Raw genomic sequence first — 23,845 nt, forward strand, 5'->3', positions numbered from 1 at the left:
ATAGAGGAGTCATTGGCTGCTTTAAGATCTGCTAACTTCTTCTCTACCTTGGATCTCACTAGCGGGTACTGGCAGGTTCCTGTAGCAGAGGCGGACCGGGAGAAGACCGCATTCACCACCCCGATGGGACTTAGCGAGTTCACCTGCATGCCGTTCGGACTCTGCAACGCCCCAGGAACCTTCCAACGATTAATGGAGTGCTGTCTGGGCCACAGAAACTTCGAGACGGTCCTGTTGTACCTGGACGATGTCATCGTATACTCCAAAACTTATGAGGACCACCTGAAACACCTGGCGGAGGTGTTCGAAGCTCTGGCGAGTTACGGCCTAAAGGTGAAACCCTCCAAGTGTCACCTCCTGAAACCAAAGGTGCAATACCTGGGACACGTGGTGAGCGCTGACGGAGTGGCTCCCGACCCCGATAAGATCACCGCAATCAAAGGATGGCCAAGCCCTTCCAGCGTAAAAGAAGTGCGGCAGTTCCTAGGGTTGGTAGGCTACTACCGAAGGTTTATTCCCGGTTTCACCAAAAAGGCTGCGCCTATGCAGGACCTCCTGATAGGCCAGTCCCGGAAGGCCAAGAACCAGAAGCCGCCCTTCAAATGGGAAGAGCTAGAGGAAGAGTCCTTCCGCCAGCTGAAGATGGCCCTCACGGGGGATGAAATCTTGGCGTATCCGGACTATAGCCAGCCCTTCATCCTCTACACCGACGCCAGTAACGTCGGGCTAGGAGCCGTACTGTCCCAGATTCAGCAGGGGAAAGAGCGAGTAATCGCCTATGCCAGCCGAAAACTGCGACCCACCGAAAGGAATCCCGAGAATTATAGCTCATTTAAGCTAGAGTTCCTGGCCGTGGTATGGGCAGTCACCGAGCGCTTTAAGCATTACCTCGCTTCTTCCCGGTTCACCGTATACACGGATAACAACCCGCTGACACACCTGGACACGGCAAGACTCGGTGCCCTGGAGCAGAGGTGGATGGCCCGTCTGTCCAACTACGACTTCACAATTAAATACCGGGCAGGGCGCTCCAATACCAACGCGGACGCCCTGTCCAGGATGCCCAACCTGCCGGACGGAGGAGAAGATCCGGAGGGACTGGAAGAAGTTGAACTCCCTGCGTTCCACCGTCATGGGACTATCCAGTATTCCCACCGGGTAAGGAGTAAGCAGGCTGCTACGTTGAACCCCTTACCTCACTACAACTGGGCGGAAACGCAAGACAGCGACCCTGCCGTCCGACTGGTGAAGGAGATGCTGACTCGCCCGGAGGCTAGCCTGGAATCAGACGCTCCAGAGGAAGCCAAACAACTATGGGCAGAGAAGAGTCGACTGTTCCTTTACAAGGGGAAGTTGTGCCGCAGAATGGTTAACTCCAGGACGCATGAACTACTCTGGCAAGTAGTGGTGCCACGAAGAGACGCAGCCATGGTGATGGAGGCATACCACGACGGAGCTGGACACTTCGGGTGGAAAAAGCTGGAGTTCCTGCTGCGCGAGCGGTTCCACTGGGTAGGCATGAGGGGAACCATCGAGAAGTGGTGCAGAGACTGTGGCCCGTGCAATCTGAGAAGGAAGGACCGGGCCAGCCAGAAGACTCCCCTGCAGTCCATCGTCACCCGGCAACCGTTGGAACTGGTAGCCTTGGATCATGTAAAACTGACCCCCAGCAGAAGTGGCTACGTCTACGCGTTAACCATCGTGGATCATTACTCCCGGTTTCTGGTTGTCGTCCCCGTCAAGGACTTAACGGCTCGAACAGCAGCTAGAGCCTTCCAGCAGCACTTTTGCCGTCCACACGGGTACCCGGACCAAGTGTTGACGGACCAGGGACCTGCCTTTGAAGCGGAGGTCTTCCAGGAATTCTGCAATCTGTATGGCTGCCGGAAGATAAGGACGACACCCTACCATCCGCAAACTAATGGACTTTGTGAGAAAATGAACCAGGTGGTAATGGATCTTCTAAAAACGTTGCCCCTGGAAGAACGCAGTCTGTGGCCTGAGAAGTTGCCCGATCTGGTGGACCTATACAACCACATCCCGGTAGGTTCCACCAACTGTACCCCGGCTTACCTAATGAGGGCAAGACCTGGTAAGTTACCTGTTGACCTGGAAATGGGAGTCCTGACGCCCGAGGACACTTCACCAGAAACAGACTGGGACACAGAGAGGCAGCAGCAGTACCGGAAAGTACAGGAGAGCGTGGAGCGAAGTCTCTGTCAGGCTAGGGAAAGACAAGAGAAGACTTACAACCAGTATGCTCCCGCTGTTCCCCTGGTACCCGGAGAGCAGGTCTTGAAGAGGAAGAGACGGCTCCACAAGTTGGACGACCAGTGGGAGAAGGACCCGTACACCGTACTGCCCTCAAGCCACGAGAACCCGAAGGTCTGTACCATCAGTAAAGACGGAGGGGAAACCACAGCCATTGTATCCCGGGACCACCTGAAGAAGTGCCCCGAACAACTGAGGAACCCTGAGGAGGAACAGGAAGACCATCGACCCGTGGAAGAAAGGGAAGATATGGTTAGTACCGTGCTCGGGGACTTCCCTCGGTCTTGGACTCAAGTCAATGGTGCAGTTGTGGTACCCGTACTCACCTTCCTCCAACCATCATCCCAAGAACCTACGGAGCAACGGGTAGAGCTGGAAGAGCAGCCGGTCCAGGAGGCAGAAGACTCCACCCAAGCGGAACAGGAGAATCCACCCTCTGCTTATAGTGAGCCTGCCGTACCCCTAGTGAGACAAAGAGCCGGTAGACAGCTGCCCAGTTTACCCTTGACAGCTCCTACACCCTGTAGTTCAGGGCCAGACAGTCAGCTCCGTAGGTCCACTAGGGCCACTAGAGGCCAGTTACCCGCACGTTGGAGGATCTAAATGTTTAAGTTGTTTTACAATGTTTACCTGTTTATTGTTGCTTGTGTGTAATTTTGTGTTTCTAGTTGTTTTTAGGAGTCTTCGGTGGATTTACCGGGAATCCTTTGTATATAGTTGGAGCGTAACCCAGGATGGACTAGAGACTGTTAAGGACTCGGGGTAGGACAGACCCCTACCTGGTTACGTCTCCCTGTGTTGGTGAAATGGACACCTTTGCTTTTCTTCAAAGACTGCACCCGGTTGCGGACATCCGTGACCATCTTATTGTGTTTCCTTATTGTATTTTATTGTTCTTTGATATACCTTGTTATATTTTTCTAAAAAGTGTTTAGTCCCGGAGTACTAAATTTCACTAGGGGGGAGTGTGACACCCCAGGGGTCTGGTTGTCACAGTGATAGAGATATTACGTCTGAGAGCAGGTGGGAGGTCCTTTGGTCAGGGATCCTGTGCATGCCACACCTCCTGCCCAGCCTTGGGAGGGGAAGAACTTCCCCTGTATAAACCCGGGGCTGAGGCAGGGTTAGTGAGTCCAGGAAGAGTAGAGACAAGAGCAGCATAGGAAGCAGCAGAGTCACAAGGAGTCAGGGGCTGGCAGCTAAAGAGCTCGCCCTGACTAAGAAGATTCTTTACCGGACCCGGAGTCCGAGGCTGTGGGGACTAACTTCTACCCAGCAGCAGAATCCGTCAGGCAGGGGATTTCAGGTCCCCTGGCCCAGAAGCCCGAAGGCCCGGTCACACGCGTGGGACCAGCACCGCCATCGTGGAGCGGAAGCCATTAGAAGGCCCCGAGTCACCGGCCATACGGGTGAGCACCACACGGTACACTCAGGGACGTGGGCTACTTACATCAGCTTCCAGCAAGGTAGCCAGAAGAGTACAGTCAGCTTGGGAGGCCTACAACTACGCCTGGCCAGGGGAGATCCCATCTGCTCAAGGACTGACCAGGCCCCGTTCGCTAGCAAGTACTCCGGGAGGGTCTATCGTTGTTACCAGTAAAGACCCTGAACGCTACCATACCGTCTCTGAGTGGTTCCTGCTACCCCCATCATCCACGTCGGCTGCCCTGAGGCCATACCCCTCCCGTTGGGGGTTATACTATCACGCTGCACCATCCTTCCACCGGCCTCAGCGGTCTGCCCTGCAGCAGCAGCCCCCTGGCTGCATTCAACGGGTGGCGTAGTCATCAACCATTTTCTACCGCTAACAGACTGCCGTCCAGTTTGACTCCCTGGGCACGGACCGGGTCACCGCCACGAGACTACAACCCTAAACAGATCCGGCTCCGGGTAAGCTCCCGCGTGCGCAACGCAGCGCGACACAGGCCCAGGGGCGCGTCAGTTGCAAAGTGTCACACACAGCGACATCGCTGGTGAGGTCGCTGTTGCGTCACCAAAACCGTGACACAGCAGCGATCTCGCTAGCGATCTCGCTATGTGAGACGGGGGCTTTAGACTTGTGGACAACTTATCTGCAATTTGATAATTTTTAACCGCAACATCATAGCTCTAAAATACTTATGACTAGATGGAGAATTGCTGTGATGAGACTTACCAAGCCTAATTTATACATCCAAACAGTTTTTCATTTTAGAAGAAAAAGTAAAAGTATATTTACATCTTTCAATGCGCAGTGTTAAATGACCGCTGGTTGGCAACATGTTTGCTAGTCAAAGGTGGTTTAATAAAAAAATGTAAAGAAAAAGGTCGACACTCAGTGTAGGGAGGTGCTTGCAAGAAAATATCTCAAAAAGTCAAAATACCACACTCTCGTATGCTTATTGCTTTTTATTAAATCCAAAGGAAATTTTAAATCAAATGTGATTGTGTATAATACCAAAATTAAAAAATATTCATCCTTATCAATTGTGACTTCTGAGGGAGTATTCAACTGCGACTTTTTAAAAATGATAACGTTTCGGCTCATCCCGAGTCCTGTTCACATATAGCCACTGGCAAAAACATGGAATTACTATAGACATAGGTCTTGTTTTGAGGATGATTATATGGATTTGCGTATGTAGGTGCCACATTTGAACCCATGGCGGTACCACAGATCTGTCCGTAGAAGTCATTACCGAACATAAAGAAATTTTCATGGAGGATAAGGTGTAAAAGATCCAGACACAACAAAATAGAGTTAGCATACATTGTAAACCTGCCTCTTTACCTTTATGATAAACTATCGAGATGTAAAGACTTATAACATCGAATGTAGTTAAAATACTTCCAGGAGGTACTCTATCAATAGAGTGAATTATCTCAAGGAATTGATTCGTATCCAGGAGAAATGATTTAGTCTGTTTCGTAAGGGGTGTGAGGATTTTTTCAAGGAAAACAGCAAGTGTAGCCAAAATTGAGTCCATGGAGGCCACTTTTGGCCTACCTTGTGGTTTCAGAAGTGATTTATTGCATCTTCAGAACAATATAGAAGAATGATGTTATGGGATGAAGATCGTTCAGGAATTCAGCTCTTTTTTGTCAATAATGTTCAACTCAAGGTATCATTTTAGGATGTTTTATATTTTAGTTCGAGTGGAATATGTTGGATCCATCCGGAGTTTAATGTATGTTGTTGTGTCCGTTAATTGGTGAAATACCTCCTTTGTATAATCCTTAGTGTCCATGACAATGATAGTTCCACACTTATCGGCTTGTTTTATGGTAATGTCTTTACTGTTCTTAAAGGGGTTTTCCCACGAACACAAGTTCATTTTAAAAATTTTCTGTGTCTGACCGTGTACGGAACATACCACATCTCCTGGGTAGGTGAGGAAACAAAAAACAATATAGACATTGCAGCACAAGATCGCAGAGGATTCATTTTGTGAGGTAAAATATTGTTTAATAACAGGCAGTGAAATGTTTTATCTCACAAAATGAATCCTCTGCGATCCCCTGCTGTTCTGTCTGAATTGTCTTTTGCTTCCTCCCCTGCCCAGGAGATGTGGTATGTTCTGTACACGGTCAGACACAGACAATTTTTAAAATGAACTTTTCTTCTTGGGAAAACCCCTTAAAGCCCTTGTAGTGCTAGAAACTGGTCTCTTGGAAGATTTGTCACAGTGGGGAATTTCCCCAGATGATGTTGTGTAAGTAACTGTTTGACATCTAAATGAGATCAATCATCATCTCGGTTGTGTGATATGTCTTAGGAGGCATGAAATTGCTAACTTGTCTCAGACCCAATTGACTAATAGAGAGTTCAGGGAGAGTCAAGGTTGTGGTGGAATGAGTAGAGGAACTTGAAACGGTATTCAGGGTGAGACCAAAATGAGTCTTTAACCTAACCAAACTAAAAAAATGTATGCAATTCTTGGCCAAGTAGAAACATATCTAACCGAGGGGTCAGACAAAATGATAAACCATTTTGTAACACCTTCAATTCCATAGGTGTAAGTGAAAATGAAAAATGAGGAAATATTAACTACCAGGTTCTCGGTCTTACCCGGGAGCATGTCTGTATGCGGTCCCCTCGTCCTATGGTATTTGCATCTGGCTCAGCATTTTCCTAAAAAATTAAAAAAAGGTCTAGAGGTTGATGAAGCATCACTACTAGAGCTGGTGGGTCCATTATTCTGTATGGATCATTATATGGGGTCCATTATTCTGTGTGGAGCATTATATGGGGTCCATTATTCTGCATGGAGCATTATGAGGCCCATTATTCTGCATGTAGCAATATATGGGGCCCATTATACTGAATAGAGCAATATATGGGGCTCATTATACTGTATGGAGCAATATGTTGGGCTCATTATACTGTATGGAGCACTATATGGGGCCCATTATTCTGTATGGAGCAAAATATGGGGCCCATTACTCTGTATGGATCAATATATGGGACCCATTATACTGAATAGAGCAATATGTGGGCTCATTATACTTTATGGAGCACTATATGGGGCCCATTATTCTGTATGGAGCAATATATGGGGCCCATTACTCTGTATGGAGCAATATATGGGGCCCACTACTCTGTATGGAGCAATATATGGGGCCCATTATTCCATATGGAGCAATATATAGTGCCGATAACACTGTATGGAGGACTTAGTGGTGCCATAATACTGTATGGAGGACTATACTGTCCGGTCTGCACTGTGCGCTGTGAGGATTCACCGGTTTCTGAGCTATTGTAGAATTTACTATAGATATCGCTCATGAAATGTAAGAAGTGAAATCTTCAGCATTGTACTATATATATATATATATATATATATATATATATATATTTCTCTGCCATATCTGTGCATCATGAATAGTGGTATGTGTTAAAGGGGCCCACTGAGACTCTGTCGCCCGGGGCCCACAAAAACCTGGAGCCGGCCCTGGACAAGTTCATCGCTATTTGTTAGAAATAACACATATGTTCAGCCAGTCACTTGATGTACTAACTAGGAGATCAGAGGATGATGCTTTTGGCTTGCTCATTGTACTGGATGACAATGTGATGAGCGTGTTCACATGTAGCATTTTAATCTTGGTTGCCCTTGCATGCTTCGAGTATGAGACGCTAGGAAGCCGTTTCCACTGAGGAAGGCTTTTTCACGACCAGAGCAGTTGCTGTTCTGTATCTTCTTTCATTCTCTATGACAGACAGGGGAGACCTGTCAAATTGTACTCATTAGTTGATGTAATTAGGTATGTTAAAAATGGCTGTCCTCAAGTGCATTCAGTGTTGCCATGGTGATTGTGTAATCGTTCTCATAGGCCTATACTCCATTAGAAGAATATGTCTTTTTTTCACAGAAGCATATAAATGTGTCTCATCCTGCAGGAGAAGCCTTGATGACACTTTTGGTGAAGATATAATTCTCTTCTTAGTGGTATTATTGATAATTTAACAGTCTGATTGGTAGTATATTCTTGAACATGCCAGGAAGTGATACATTAGGTGAAATGTTAGCTTGGAGCCTACACACATATTAAAGAAGTGTGCAAGCGTAAGCTAATCAATAGGAGAATAGAGCCCATGGCACTGCAATGCAGATATACCCCTTTCTTGCCAGCTTGCTGTTGCTTGAGCCCCAACATAAATCATTTGCAGCTTCACTGAACATTACAGGTGTTATGGTGTGCGTGAGGCTCTGCCGAACAGAATTCATATACCTAGTGGAAAAGAATGTAAACTCTCTATATACATATTATTTACTGATACAATTTACATTGGATCATTTCAAGTCTTGCAATAATCATCTTTTTTTCCCTTTCTGCCGTTGCTGGATTGCCCATCCCCCATCTCTTCTATCTGTTCTGTTTCCTGCCTGATCGCTTTCTGCATCTATACATTTCTCTGCTGTTCTCTTATTCACCTCCCTTCTCTCTTTTTCGCTCTCCAGCTCATGACAGGGGATCCCGTGAGTTGTGTGACTGGAACTTCACGGACCATGAAGTCAGCGGGATGTTAGAGTCGGTCTCAAAGCGGTAAGAAAAGCTGAGCTCATTTCACCCTCTGGCTCTTTTTCATTTCCCAGAATAGGAAAGATAGAATTGAAAGTCACATAGAGAAGAATTGTAAAAAGCAGACATTTCAAACTAAAACACAGATATTTGTTTGATATGCAATTCTTAATATTTATAACCATATGCACTTTTTTATGCAAAGGTCTTCCTTCCTTATAAGCAAGAAATTGCAGAATTTCAAGTCTATAGTATAAATTTGCAAACTTAGTGTAGTTGGTTACTTTGTATGGTTAAATGCAGTTAAACACACACACACACACTCACACACATATATATATATATATATATACACACACAGTACAGACCAAAAGTTTGGACACACCTCATTTAAAGATTTTTCTGTATTTTCATGACTATGAAAATTGTACATTCACACTGAAGGCATCAAAACTATGAATTAACACATGTGGAATTATATACTTAACGAAAAAGTGTGAAACAACTGAAAATATGTCTTATATTCTAGGTTCTTCAAAGTAGCCACCTTTTGCTTTGATGACTGCTTTGCACACTCTTGGCATTCTCTTGATGAGCTTCAAGAGGTAGTCACCGGAAATGGTTTTCAATTCACAGGTGTGCCCTGTCAGGTTTAATAAGTGGGATTTCTTGCCTTATAAATGGGGTTGGAACCATCAGTTGTGTTGTGCAGAAGTCTGGTGGATACACAGCTGATAGTCCTACTGAATAGACTGTTAGCTGCTTTTTTCTTGCCATAATACAAATTCTAAGTAAAGAAAAACGAGTGGCCATCATTACTTTAAGAAATGAAGGTCAGTCAGTGCAAAAAATTGGGAAAACTTTGAAAGTGTCCCCAAGAGCAGTTGCAAAAACCATCAAGCGCTACAAAGAAACTGACTCACATGAGGACCGCCCCAGGAAAGGAAGACCAAGAGTCACCTCTGCTTCTGAGGATAAGTTTATCCGAGTCACCAGCCTCAGAAATCGCAGGTTAACAGCAGCTCAGATTAGAGACCAGGTCAATGCCACACAGAGTTCTAGCAGCAGACACATCTCTTCAACAACTGTTAAGAGGAGACTTTGTCCAGCAGGCCTTCATGGTAAAATAGCTGCTAGGAAACCACTGCTAAGGACAGGCAACAAGCAGAAGAGACTTGTTTGGGCTAAAGAACACAAGGAATGGACATTAGACCAGTGGAAATCTGTGCTTTGGTCTGATGAGTCCAAATTTGAGATCTTTGGTTCCAACCACCGTGTCTTTGGTCGACGCAGAAAAGGTGAACGGATGGACTCTACATGCCTGGTTCCCACCGTGAAGCATGGAGGAGGAGGTGTGATGGTGTGGGGGTGCTTTGCTGTTGACACTGTTGGGGATTTATTCAAAATTGAAGGCATACTAAACCAGCATGGCTACCACAGCATCTTGCAGCGGCATGCTATTCCATCCGGTTTGCGTTTAGTTGGACAATCATTTATTTTTCAACAGGACAATGACCCCAAACACACCTCCAGGCTGTGTAAGGGCTATTTGACCAAGAAGGAGAGTGATGGAGTGCTACGCCAGATGACCTGGCCTCCACAGTCACCAGACCTGAACCCATTCAAGATGGTTTGGGATGAGCTGGACCGCAGAGTGAAGGCAAAAGGACCAACAAGTGCTAAGCATCTCTGGGAACTCCTTCAAGATTATTGGAAGACCATTTCCGGTGACTACCTCTTGAAGCTCATCAAGAGAATGCCAAGAGTGTGGAAAGCAGTCATCAAAGCTAAAGGTGGCTACTTTGAAGAACCTAGAATATAAGACATATTTTCAGTTGTTTCACACTTTTTTGTTAAGTATATAATTCCACATGTGTTAATTCATAGTTTTGATGCCTTCAATGTGAATGTACAATTTTCATAGTCATGAAACTACAGAAAAATCTTTAAATGAGAAGGTGTGTCCAAACTTTTGGTCTGTACTGTATATTGCAAAGTTTCTTATATGCACCTGTAGTGTTGATTTATGCAAAGTTTGTAAAAGTACAGGTCCTATTTAACATACTCCTTTATGGGATGTACACTGTATTTCAATAAGATAGTACTTTGCTTTTTAGTGCCAGATACAGTGGTCCCACAAGTTACAATAACGCCAGCTTAAAATATATTTAACAAAAAGTGACCTTTCCTCAGCTAGAGTAACTTGAAATCACATTAAAGGGACTGTGTCAGCACAGAATGACTATTCAAACTAAGTACAGGACCTCAGACACTAAGGCATGGCCAAACATTTAACTACACCTTCCCACCTGTTGTTTTCCATCTATCTCCATGTTTCTCAGCCAGAGCGTCAATCAAAGAAGGGTGGAGTGGAGATTAAGGGAAAACAAGCAGGTGAGAAGTTGCACTTAAATGATTAGCATGTCTTAGTGCACTGAGTGCTTGGTGTGAACAGTCATCTGATGAAGGTTGGTGAGACCAAAACATTATTCATATTTGTCTATAAAGTTAAGTTGAATAAATTGCGTTATTAATTGCATTATATTGAGTGCCGGATTCCTTATTGAATTGTTTGGAGGGTTGGGAACTCTACCCGTGAACCGAAGAATTGGTGGAGTGCCATACTTCCTTCATTATAAATACACATTAGGTAACTAGGACAAACCATCATTTAGCCTACAGCTATCTCTCCTTGCTCCCCCATTCACAGGAACTCTCGGCAAGGGCAAATGCTCCGGTGTTCTCTATGAGAGAGCTGCTGCCAGAATCCTCTAGTAGCAGCTTATATCCCTGCCGAACAAAAGGATCAGCTGTTGAAAATCCAACTGCGAGATTCTTCTCTCCCGCAACATCATTTGTCAGATGACAGTTGGAAGGCCCTCATACATATTCGATGGTCAACCAATCCCACCTTTATCTGCAGATTTGGATGACTTTTATCTAATGTGCATGGGGGTCTTTAGCTAAGAGGACAGGTCAACGATCAGAGCACCAGGTGTAAGGTAAAAAAAATTAGAAATGAAAAGGGATGGAAGCCAGACACAAGTCAAATTTCATAGTCTGGATTCTCAGGATCAAGAACAAGGTTATTTAACATACAGAACACAAGGCTGTACCCTAATTCACAGACCAAAGATGTCATTGTAAAAGGGCACAAGCCATAAGTCATGGGAGTTGGTTTCCATTGTCAACCTGACACGGCTAATACATGAGCAAGAGGACATTGCTGGAGGGCTAATTGCCTTTTATATGAGCTAATCCAGGCAGCATAACCTTTTTCATGGAGCAATGTGCTGCCAATAACGATGATTTTTAGATTTTTATGCATTTTGCTCATTCGTTGGGTGATTGCTGGACTGTCTCGACGGCCAAACAAACACTAGTTCACTGTATATTGGCTCATCTAAATTAACCTTTAGTCAGGCTTCTATGTTGTTAAGGCAATCGGCTGCCAGCCGGGATCCAATGTATGAACCCAGTCAAATAAGTAATACTACATACTAATTTCTGAAAGTGTTTCAGGATTTTAATTCATTTTCAGTCTTCATTTGTGCAACTTTATATAAACTTTCTTGTATAAATCACTTTTAAATGATGCAAAAAATCAGCCCATTTAAAGTAATTGCCTGTGCTTGATTAACATCACCAGAAAAATGTTTAAAATCAGTTTGTTTAGTATGTTTAGCACAGTTTAATGCAAATAAACCTTGATGCCTGTTGTGAGGGTAAAAATGTCTGCATCCAGTCTCAAGGAACTGGATAGAATTTATTAGATTATGACTCAAATGAATCAGTGTCCACATTGCTTTGACAATATTTGTTTTTTTTATTTGGTAACTTCTAAACTGGAAGAACTAAATAACAAGGTAACCCCTTTAAAAATGTAAAGATAATATACAAAATCATAAGGTGGACATATACAGTGGAGGACAATCAAGCGGTCATAATGTGCGTGTAGCAGAAGGAACCATAAAATGTTACAATATGTTATTAAGCCGAGTAATGGGATCCCTATATAATGGGATCCCGGATTTACTATATATGAAGAACATGTAAGTATTTTTATCCAAAGAGGTCAGCTTTCAATGACCTTTTATATATTAGAGGTTGCCTTCAAGTATCCATTTGTGAAATGAGTGAACTGGGCAAGGCAGCCATTATCAAATGTTTTTAATGTCCTGGCGGAGGGAAGGAGGTTGTCACTCAGGATTTTACGGTACATGGCTCCATCTATTCTCCCATTGATGCGGTGAAGTAGTCTTGTACCCTTAGCAGAGAAACACCCACAAAACATAATGTTTCCACCTCCATGCTTGACAGTGGGGACGGTGTTCTTTGGGTCATAAGCAGCATTCCTCTTCCTCCAAACACGGCGAGTTGAGTTAATGACAAAGAGCTCAATTTTTGTCTCATCTGACCACAGCACCTTCTCCCAATAACTCACAGAATCATCCAGGTGTTCATTGGCAAACTTCAGACGGGCCTGCACATGTGCCTTCTTGAGCAGGGGGACCTTGCGGGCACTGCAGGATTTTAAACCTTTAAGGCGTAATGTGTTACCAATGGTTTTCTTGGTGACTGTGGTTCCGGCTGCCTTGAGATCATTAACAAGTTCCCCTCGTGTAGTTTTAGGCTGATCTCTCACCTTCCTCATGATCAAGGATACCCCACAAGGTGAGATTTTGCATGGTGCCCCAGTTTGATGTTGATTGACAGTCATTTTGTATTTCTTCCATTTTCTTACAATTGCACCAACAGTTGTCTCCTTCTCAACCAGCGTCTTACTTATGGTTTTGTAGCCCATTCCAGCTTTGTGCAGGTCTATGATCTTGTCCCTGACATCCTTAGAAAGCTCTTTGGTCTTGCCCATGTTGTAGAGGTTAGAGTCTGACTGAGTCTGTGGACAGGATTCTTTTATACAGGTGACTATGTAAGACAGCTGTCTTTAATGCAGGTAACGAGATGATTATTTTTGCTGCACTAAAATTGTGCAGCAAAAATCACAATATCCTATGAACGCCGACCACTGGCCGGCATTCATAGGAGATTCACAATGGCAGGCACTGGGGTCTTTTGCAGATCCCCGGCTGTCATGTCAACCCATCGGCACCTCGCGATCATGTAACAGGGACGCCGATGCGTCTTGTGATGCGCTTTGCCAGGCACATGTTAAATGCCGCTGTCGGAGATTGACAGCGGCATTTATCTTGTTAACGGCCACGGGTGAATCTCGAATCCACCTGCAGCTGTTATTGGCTGATCAGATCAGCTGTCATGTGCAGGGAAAGACGCGGGCTGAGCGCCGGAGCCTGAATAAAATTCAGGGACACGACCTTGGACGTACCTATATGTCCAAGGTCGTGAAGGGGTTTAATGTTTGTTTTTAGACATTAAAGCAAAATAATGTATTAAGGTTTATTAATGCTTACAAACTATATTCAGAAATACCTTTCCCACACAACACTTAGATTTTACATCCTGAGAAAGAGTTACCAGATTCCTGGATTACACTGAACTGTAGATAAATATCTGTCATTGATTAAAGTAATAAAGTCTAAGTAAGTAATTAACAAATTGACTAGCTGCTGATCATTAAACATATTACAGTTGGGAGCTATGCAGCAATTACAGTTCTCTCCGTTCATGTTATATAGCATGTCAGTCAGAGCTCTAGTAATGTGGGCTACAAGGGACAATGGAACACAGCTGCTGTACTGAGCAGTAGAAGTGAATGCACTCCAACAGGTTTATTATATAGATAGCCTTGTACACCCTTTAATAGTATATTAGTCATATTGGAGAGAAGACAAATCTGAATTGTAGATACTTCTACTTTATATCAGCAGGTGGAAAACATTAAAAACATGAAGTTACTGTATGTTGATTTATGATTTGTGCCTGTAGAATGTTTTTTAATGATCTTAAAGAAGCACTCCTCCCATCAGCGTTTTTATCCTCATAATATATTGCAGTCATCATGTTATATAGCACTGTATACTTACAGTTGCACATTTTCCTTTCTACACAGTTAATTCAATCTAGGATGGTTGATAAGAGCTCATAATCGGGATTCTATTATTCATTCTGATTCTATTATTTTTGTAAACCATCGGGATGTAAGCTTTTAAGTTTAGAAAACCCTTACAATTGACTATATTAAAAGGTCATCTGTCTGCACAAACTTTCAATGGAAATCTGTTCAAAGGCTGGGTGCCCACGTAGCGTTTTTCAAGCGTTTATGCTGCGGAATTTCCGCAGCGGAAACGCTTGTGAAACGCTAGGTCATCCGCACCCCATGGTCCCCAAGGGGATTCCGCATGTTCAATGCACATGCTGCGGATTTTTCCGCAGCGTTTATGCTGCGTACAAAAATCCGCAGCATGTCATTTAATTTTGCGGTAGCGCAGCGGAACTCCCGCCATTGACTTGCATTGAAACGCATAGAAACCGCGACTGTACATTTCTACAAGCGGCTTCTATGCGTCTCTATGTGCGGATGGTACCCAGTTCTGGAGGAGAGGAGACTCTCATCCAGACCTGGGTACCATTGTACCTGTAAAAAAAGAATAAAATAACAAATAAAGTTATATTCACCTGTCCGGCGTCTTCTCTCTGAATGCCGGCATCGCTTGAGGACCTTCGGTGACGTCACAGTCATGTGACCGCAGGCCCTTCACCGCTCTGTCTCGCGATATGCCGGCAGCCGGGAACCAGACAGGAACGAGCGCTGCAGCACACACCGGGGCCTCGGGGGTAAGTATAGCTTTATTTAATTTTTATGGTCACACTGTATAAATCCATGCTGTTTGCATGGATTTATATAGTGTGACCTAGTTGTCAAGCACTTTCCAAGTGATGCTATCGCCTGGAAAGCGCTTGACAATCTGCATGCGGAAACGCATGTGAATCCGCATGTATTCTGCAGGAAAAACGCATGTACAATCTGCATGCGTTTTTTCTGCCAGGGAGATGCAGAAATGCTGCAGAAATTTTCTGCTTCATTTCTGCATCGTGGGCACATAGCCTAAAGGAGTGATTGTAACTGCATCACATTTTCCTTCATGTTTAATATGAAGTTGAGGAGACATACTTTTCTGTAGGAATCCATTTTTAGTTTTATGCCTGCGGCCTTTCATAAAGGGTCGCAGTGTTTGGCTAGTGCTACCCCAAATGTTGTAAGCCACATATACAATAAATTACATAGTAGATTTCCAAGTCTGACCCATAGGATAAACTTTGATATCAAGGATTTTTCCTGTACTATACTTCATTTATTTGACATTATGGTTAATTAGTCTCCAACAGCAGCACTATATTGATACCACATTTATATATCCCCATAGCTTTATTTTCATCTTTGCTTGAGATTGCATTCTTTATTAATTTATTTATTTGAGTTTGCATTATTAGATTACTGGGTACAGTGAAATTTTTAATAGTCACATCTTTGTAAAATGTTATACATGGTTGTGTCTGGATTATCTCCCTTAAATATAGATCCTTCCTCAGGATGTTCCAGTATTTGTTGAGTATTTTCCTAATATAATAGTTTATTTTATCAAATGTCATGAGCAAATTGTATCTCCTTGTCCCTCTTTTCCTTAGTCAGAACAGTTTTTTTCTTCAAGCACATTTTTTGAGTGACTGATATTTTTTTAAAATGCTGGGTTAATTAGTTCTTCCATTTTTTAAAAATAAGTGCTGTCTGATTTCCTTGCCTTTCACCAGAAGTCACATAGTGAGCTATCAATCAAATTAAAGGGTATCACCAAATTATTGCTACCTCATCTGGGAGCAGCCCAATATAGGAAACGATGTATCACTTAGATTACTGGGTGCTGCAGTTGAGTTTTTAGATGTAGCATGTAGCAGAGCTCAAAAAGCTAACTCGGCCCACACCACAGGTTTCTATATATATTGTCTATTGACAGTAAGCTGCTTATCAAAGGAGGGAGTGGCTCAGACCAGAGCTCAGGGGAGCTGCAGTTCAGGCAGTGATAATCTCCTGGTGATAAAACATTCATTGTATTGAAATAACAGCTCACACCCTAAGAAGTGACACATGCATGAAATCTGTATCTCAGACCCTACCTCCTGGTGTTCTCAAATTACATAGCAAAATCGTTCTCCACTCATTCACAAGGATTTCATTACAAACATCATACAGATGCCTGCTTACATGAGTGGTTGAACTAATAAGAGATAATTTTTTTAATGTCGGTGCAAAAGATGTGATACATGTCAATTGATGGAATCATTGTCTATATGTTGGATGGTTGTCATGCTCACACTGGGCAAAGTTTGTGAACATTGATTGTTTTGGTGATTATCATCACGCATAAAAGCTTTTTAGAGGTGAGAATACCCAGTCAGGTGTTTCCCTTTATGCTCTACACCTGGTATCGGCATAAGGGTTCGCTCACATCTGTGTGTATAAAATCTCTGAAATTCTGAGCCAGAAAAGTTGGCTAGTGTCAGACGAGTGTCATGCATTTTTTTCTCACCTAGCATCCGTATCCAATACGTGTGTTTTTTCTCACTTGACATCCGTTTGCAATCCATATGTAATGCGTCTTTAACATCAGCTTTTCATACAGCAATTCTTTATCTAATTTCAAGCTAGTTTTCTAATTAATAAAACAATCATATATACTGATATAGATAGATGTGATATATTTAATCAGTGCTTTGCCTGTGTAGTTTTCTGTACTTGATTTTAGCTAATAAATAAAGGCAAAAAATGGAGTGTGCACCCCCCCCCTATTTTTAATAATCAGCTGAGGGAAAGCAGATAGCTGTGAACTGGTGTTATTATTCTGGGAAGGGGCAATACTCATGGAGCTTCCAGTCTATTAATATCAGCTCACAACTGTCTACTTAGCCTTTACTGGTTATTAAAACGGGGGGTGCCCAAAAAAATTACGCAGGGTTCCCCCTATTTTTAATAACCAGCAAAGGTTAAGCAGACAGCTGCAGGCTGATATTAATAGGCTGGAACGGGGACCCCTCCCAGACTAATAACACCAGGCCTCAGCCGCCCCAGAAATGGCGCATTCATTAGATGTGCCAATTTTGGCGCTTAGCCTCAGCTCTTCCCAATTGCCCTGGTGCGTTGGCAATCAGGATAATGGTTGGAAACCCTGAAGCTGTTAAAAGAAAATTAAATGCTCATTCTTTGGGTAGCTTCACTGTACTTCTGCATATTTGTACTTCACAGTAGCCGCAAGGATAATGGTAAAACTTCAGGAAGATGACTGTGGGCATATTCCTGAGGTGACTTTCCTATTAAAACTTGGTGGGTGCGTTGGCATCTAAAGGATGCCATGTCCACAAAGCCTTAGTAAGTTTTTGGAAGAGTTTTTCATTTCTTGAAGTGGTTTTGAAGAGTTTTTGAATTGTTTTGGGACAGTTTTTTTCTTGGAGTGTTGTTTGCAGCCATCTGATTGGAAGTAGTGCCTGGTTAGGAGTGGATTCCAATAAGAGATGCTTTAAAAAAATGATATGCCCTTTCTTTTTCCTTCCAGGCTTTCTTGAAAGCCAGAAACGAAAAAAAAAAAAGGCATTTCTTTATAGTGGATCAGCACCAAAAAACTGTGTGCACATTCTACAAGTCCCTTAATACAGTAAATAGTAATACATTTCAGTAGGGAGGCAAGATGAATAAGAAGTAACACATAAGCACTTATCATTTGCAAAAGATCTTTGGGATCTAGAATTGGATATAGAATTGGTTTGGATTATGCACATCTTAAATTCATTTTATAAAAATATTCCTGGAACAAGGCATTCTATATTAATGGCATGCATCATTATTGACCACATTGATCCATATTTCAATATATATTCTGCCTTTATTCATCTAAATGAAACATATCCATTGATGCATAGATTATATTGGAATCCTAAATTAGAAGCTTTATATTTTCTTCTCTTGTAAAAAGTGTACTGTTACTAGAAAAACTTGCATTCACATTAATATCTAGGCCCAGGGTCGGACTGGGGCACCGGGACACCGGGGAATTCTCTGGTGGGCCCAAGTCCTCAGCGGGCCCCCGAGCAGGACGAACGGGGGCCCCTGGTTAACATGGCCGCCGGTGCTCTGCACTGCAAGGGCCCGAAGGCTCAGGAGGGCCCTTGCAGTGCAGCTGATGAGGGCTATCTGGCCTGCTTCTCGGACCCCCAGGCTCCCGGGAGGTCCATGGCTAGATTGCCCTCATCCTGTGCGGCGGACAGGGAGCGATCCCTCCAGCTCTGCTGCCGACAGGAGGAAAATGGCAGCGGAGCTGCAGGGATCCATCCTCACCTCTGCTTCCTGCCCAGCGCTTCCTTCCTCACACAGGCTCACGTTGCTTGATGACGTCATCATGCAGCGCGGGCCTGTGTCAGGGAGAAAGATGCCGGACAGGAAGCGGAGGACGGTGCTGCGGGGGAGCGTGCTGAGAGGTACGTTTTTTGTGTTTTTTTTGGAGGGAAAGCAATGATGATTGAGGAGGTGGGGGAGATATGACATGGTGGGGGAAGATATGGCATGGCAATGGGGTAGGTGGGGGGAGATATGACATGGTGAGGGATATATGGCATGGCAATGGGAGGGTGGGGGGAGATATAACATGGTGGGGGAAGATATGGCATGGCAATGGGGGAGGAGGAATGGATATGCATGGCATGGTGATGGAGGAGGTGGGGGAGATATGGCATGGCAATGGAGGAGGTGGGGGGAGATATGGCATGGCAATGGGGGAGGTGGGGGGAGATATGACATGGTGGGGGAAGATATGGCATAGCAATGGGGTAGGTGGGGGGAGATATGACATGTGGGATATATGGCATGGCAATGGGGGAGGTGGGGGGGAGATATGCATGGCATGGCGATGGAGGAAGTAGGGGGAGATATGACATGGCATTAGTGATAGAGGAGGTGGGGGAGATATGGCAATGATGATGGAGCAGGTGGTGGGAGATATGGCAATGATGATGGAGTAGGTGGGGGGAGATATGGCAATGATGATGGAGTAGGTGGGGGGAGATATGGCAATGATGATGGAGTAGGTGGAGGGAGATATGGCAATGATGTTCAGCAGCCGCCTGTGATTTACAGCAGACGCTCCACTATAAAGGGGATATCAGCTATCAGGTATGTGCATATAGCTGTAGGGTGGGCCCTGAGGATCAATTCCTCCTGTGGGCCCCAGACACCCCAGTCTGACACTGTCTAGGCCTTTGATATTATAGATCCCTTTATGTTTTTACGAAGTGCTGAGATAATTCTTGGGCTAAATGCCTTCGCAGAAAGGAGTACAAGTAGAGTGTCTGTAAAATTTTCTTACAATTCTCTTAAGATTTTCTTAAAATACTAAGAAGCATAAGCAATTTAAAGGGAAGCTGTCAGGTCCCACAAAGCCCCAAAATCGACAATATAATCTGTCAGATAAAACAATATTCCTGTAAGGGCTCTATGTCAATAAAGAGGTAGCTAATGCGAACTGTGCGTAGGGTGAAGGGGGGGTTCTTGACATCCCCACGTTAATGTGAGCATTTGCACACCCTCCGGTTTGCACTTTTGTTTTGTTGTTATCTTTATGTAAGTTGTTTATGAGGCCTCGTGTTTGCACTTTTATTCTATTTTTTATTGTGGTCTGGGGGTAGTGCAATATAAAAGTTTTTATACTAAATATAGGATGGTTTATATCCCAAATTACTTGTACTAAAAAAGAAAGGAGAGCGCTTATAAGTGTGATACCACTAGCGAGGGATAGCAGAGGTAAGTGGTAATGTGGTCTTCTTACGGTGTTGTGCAGCAGGCACAACACTGATAGAGGTGTAATGATCAATCTCCTGGGAAGTGCTGCTGCTTCCAGGACGGTACCCAGGAACCAAAACGCCAAAGCAATGAGAAAATAACGAGGTTACAAGAGCGCGGCCAGGGTTGGTATCATGTAAAAGGGTTTTTATTTAGGCAATGCGTTTCGGAGCCGATCTGACTCCTTTATCAGGCACATAAACCACAGGGTATTAGTCATGAGTCTATCCTGTTGTTTATGTGCCTGATAAAGGAGTCAGATCGGCTCCGAAACGCGTTACCTAAATAAATACCCATTTACCTGATACCAACTCTGGTCTCCCAGTGATTGGCAGCGCTCTCGTAACCAGATTACTTGTATGGGAATCAGGCATCTTTGTTGATTCATATTACCAATTTTATTTTTTTGTATTTTATGTTGATTCATTATTATAGATATATTTCTTTCTTAATAATTATCTATCAAATGAGAAGTCAAGTCCTATTTCAATAGTTATCTATTAGAGGTTCATTCCTGTATTAAAATCAAGTTTTTCCAGTTCCAAAACTGTCTTGACTGGTATAGCTAATTCACTTTTATAATGCTGTTCAGTATATGCAAATCTACCAATTTTAGTATGGTGGAGTGTATATTAGTCCGACCTCATGTCCTATAATCACGCTCATGATCGATGTCTTCTTCACTTACCCTATCATATTTTCATTTCAGGAAATTGTGTTTCATAGAGACTAAAAAAGATATACAGTAAGTCATACTAAGACAGCGTGATTCCAGGATCTTAGGCTGGACTAACATGGTGGAAAAGAAACCCCATTGGACTAGTCTTAGCTAATTTGCATATGCTGAGAAGCACTAAAACAAATTGCCATACATATCAAAAGAGTTTAGAACAGCAAGAGCTTGATTAGAAGATAAGAACAAGGCTGAGACAGATAATAGCGGTGATTTGGTACTCTTGTGTGACCTGAGATTATCCATTTAATAGTATCTTTTTGAAAGATACACAACATTCTTGGAGTAAATGTATGAAGTCTCTTTAACCCCTTTCCGACGACGTCAGTAATAGTACATACCTGCGCCCTGGGCCTTATGGACAAGCTACGTACTATTACGCGTGCGGCGATCACACCCGCACACAAGCGGTGCGGGGCGATCGCCGCCCGGTGTCAGCGGATTGTCACAGGTGACACCCGGTGTTATGTGCAGGCCGAGTACCCGATGCAAACTTAAGTAGCGAGCACTTGCGCTCAAGACTAATGACAACTTATTCAATATGATGACCTAATGTTATCAAATTATATGTCGTACCTCTGGGTTCAAAATGTACACTATACCCCTTGATAAAATCCTTGAGGGGTGTAGTTTCCAAAATGGAGTCAATTGTGGGGGGTTTCCACTATTTAGGCACATCAGGGGCTCCCAAAATGCAACATGGCGTACGCTCTTGATTCCAGACAAATTTGTGTTCAAAAAGTCACACAGTTCTCCTTCCCTTCTGAACCCTGACATGCGCCCAAACAGTGTTATTGGCGTACTCAGGAGAAATTGCACAACAGTTTTTAGGTTCCATTTTCTCCTCTTACCCTTGTGAAAATAAAAAATTTGGGGCTAAAAGATAATTTTTGTGGAAAAAGTTTGATTTTTGTATTTTTACAGCTCCATGTTATAAACTTCTGTGAAGCACCTGGGGGTTAAGGGTGCTCACCGCACATCTAGATAAGTTCCCTGAGGGGTCTAGTTTCCAAAATGGTGTCACTTGTGGGGGGTTTCCACTGTTTAGGCACATCAGGGGCACATCCGCTAATTATTCAAGCAAATTTTACATTCAAAAAGTCAAATGGCGCTCCTTCCCTTCCGAACTCTTCCGTGCTCCCAAGCAGTGGTTTTCCCCCACATATGGGGTATCTGCTTACTCAGAAGAGATTGCAAAACAAGTTGCATGGTGCAATTTCTTATGTTACCCTTATGAAAATGCAAAACTGGGGGCTGAAAAACATTTTTGTGGGAAAAATGTGAAAATTTTATTTTCACTGCTCCATGTTATAAACTTCTGTCAAGCACCTGGGGGTTCAAGGTGCTCACCACATATCTACATAAGTTTCCTGAGGGGTCTAGTTTCCAAAATGGTGTCACTAGTGGGGGGTTTCCACTGTTTAGGCACATCAGGGGCTCTGTAAACACAACATGGCATCCACTAATTATATAAGCAAATTTTACATTAAAAAAGTCAAATGGTGCTCCTTCCCTTCTGAGCCCTGCCGTGCGCCCAAACAGTGGTTTTTCCCCACGTATGGGGTATCGGTGTGCTCAGGGGAAATTTCACAACAAATTAATTTTGGGGTCCATTTTTTCCTTTTACCCCTGCAAAAATAAAAAAAATTGGGTCTAAAGTAACATTTTTGTGAAAAAAGTTAAATGTTCATTTTTTTCTTCCCTATTCCAAAAATTCCTGTGAAGCACCTGAAGGGTTAATAAACTTCTTGAATGTGGTTTTGAGCACCTTGAGGGGTGCAGTTTTTAGAATGGTGTCACTTTTGGGTATTTTCTGTCTTAAACACCCCGCAAAGTCACTTCAAATGTGATTCCTAAAAAAATTGTTTTGTAAATATTGTTGTAAAAATGAGAAATTGCTGGTCAACTTTTAACCCTTATAGCTCCCTAATAAAAAAATTTGGGTTCCAAAATTGTGCTGATGTAAAGTAGACATGTGGGAAATGTTATTTATTAACTATTTTGTGTGACATATCTCTCTGATTTAAGGGCATAAAAATTCAAATATTGAAAATTGCTAAATTTTCACCAAATTTCCGATTTTTTCACAAATAAACTCAAGTGATATCGAAGAAATTTTACCACTATCATGAAGTACAATATGTAATGAGAAAACAATCTCAGAATCCGCGGGATCCGTTGAAGCGTTCCAGAGGTATTACCTCATAAAGTGACAGTGGTCAGATTTCTAAAAATTGGCCCGGTCATTAGCGTGGCCACTGCTTTAAAAATTCTCTCCCACAAGGTTTGTGCAGATATTGCCTTTGGCCAGGTTTGGACCCAGCCCTCCTGGACAGCAAGGTAAGAATGCTAACCACTGAACCACTGTGCTGCCCATTTCAGAGACGCAAGAACATCTTAAAACTGTGTCATGTGAAAAATAAACTGTGGCATTTTCTGTGCACCTATCCTTATTTCTTCTTTACAAAACTTTGGAAATGTCATCTAGTTACATTTTTAATTAAGTATATTTCTGCAGCTTTATGTTCTCTTTACTCTGTTCTCAAGACCCTAACATATAGGAAAAGCAGCTTGGGGTGGAAATATTAATGAATGTTCAGATATTTGCTGTATAATATTACTTTGTTAATTCCCATCTGAGGAATTCACCTTGTTGCTGAAAGATGGGCTCATATAACCTGATCAAAATAAATAAATTCAGCAAAAGAATGCAATAATTCAAAGCAATGTGGAAGATACACTAAACCAGTGTTTCCCAAACCCCATCCTCACGGACCCCCACAGGTCATGTTTTCAGGGTCTCCTTAGTATTGCACAGGTGATTGAAGTATCATCAAGGCATCAGGAATTCTCTCACCTGTGTAATACTAAGGAGATCCTGGAAACATGACCTGTGGGGGTCCGTGAGGATGGGGTTTGGGAAACACTGCATTAAACAAAACATGCCAGAATTCTACTGCAAATTGCACCAATAAAGTAAGGCGTATGGCATGCACCACATGTTTTATGTATTTTGTCTATAAGTCTACCTCAACAGT

At 43.3% G+C, this 23,845-nt stretch overlaps 1 protein-coding gene across 7 annotated transcripts in view; it reads left to right on the forward strand.

Annotated features, from left to right (window-relative positions):
• The window catches only part of DLGAP3 (DLG associated protein 3), a 726,679-nt gene that overhangs the window by 164,534 nt on the left and 538,300 nt on the right, over positions 1 to 23,845 (forward strand). For all 7 annotated transcript variants that reach the window (XM_073666015.1, XM_073666016.1, XM_073666012.1 and 4 more), the window contains exon 2: positions 8,214 to 8,298. The gene's annotated coding sequence lies outside the window, so the exon portion shown is untranslated. The remainder of the gene's footprint in view (positions 1 to 8,213; positions 8,299 to 23,845) is intronic.

Source organism: Phyllobates terribilis, unplaced genomic scaffold (genome assembly GCF_046119375.1).
Source record: "Phyllobates terribilis strain yellow unplaced genomic scaffold, ASM4611937v1 Scaffold_2__4_contigs__length_985480577, whole genome shotgun sequence".
Taxonomy (NCBI): domain Eukaryota; kingdom Metazoa; phylum Chordata; class Amphibia; order Anura; family Dendrobatidae; genus Phyllobates; species Phyllobates terribilis.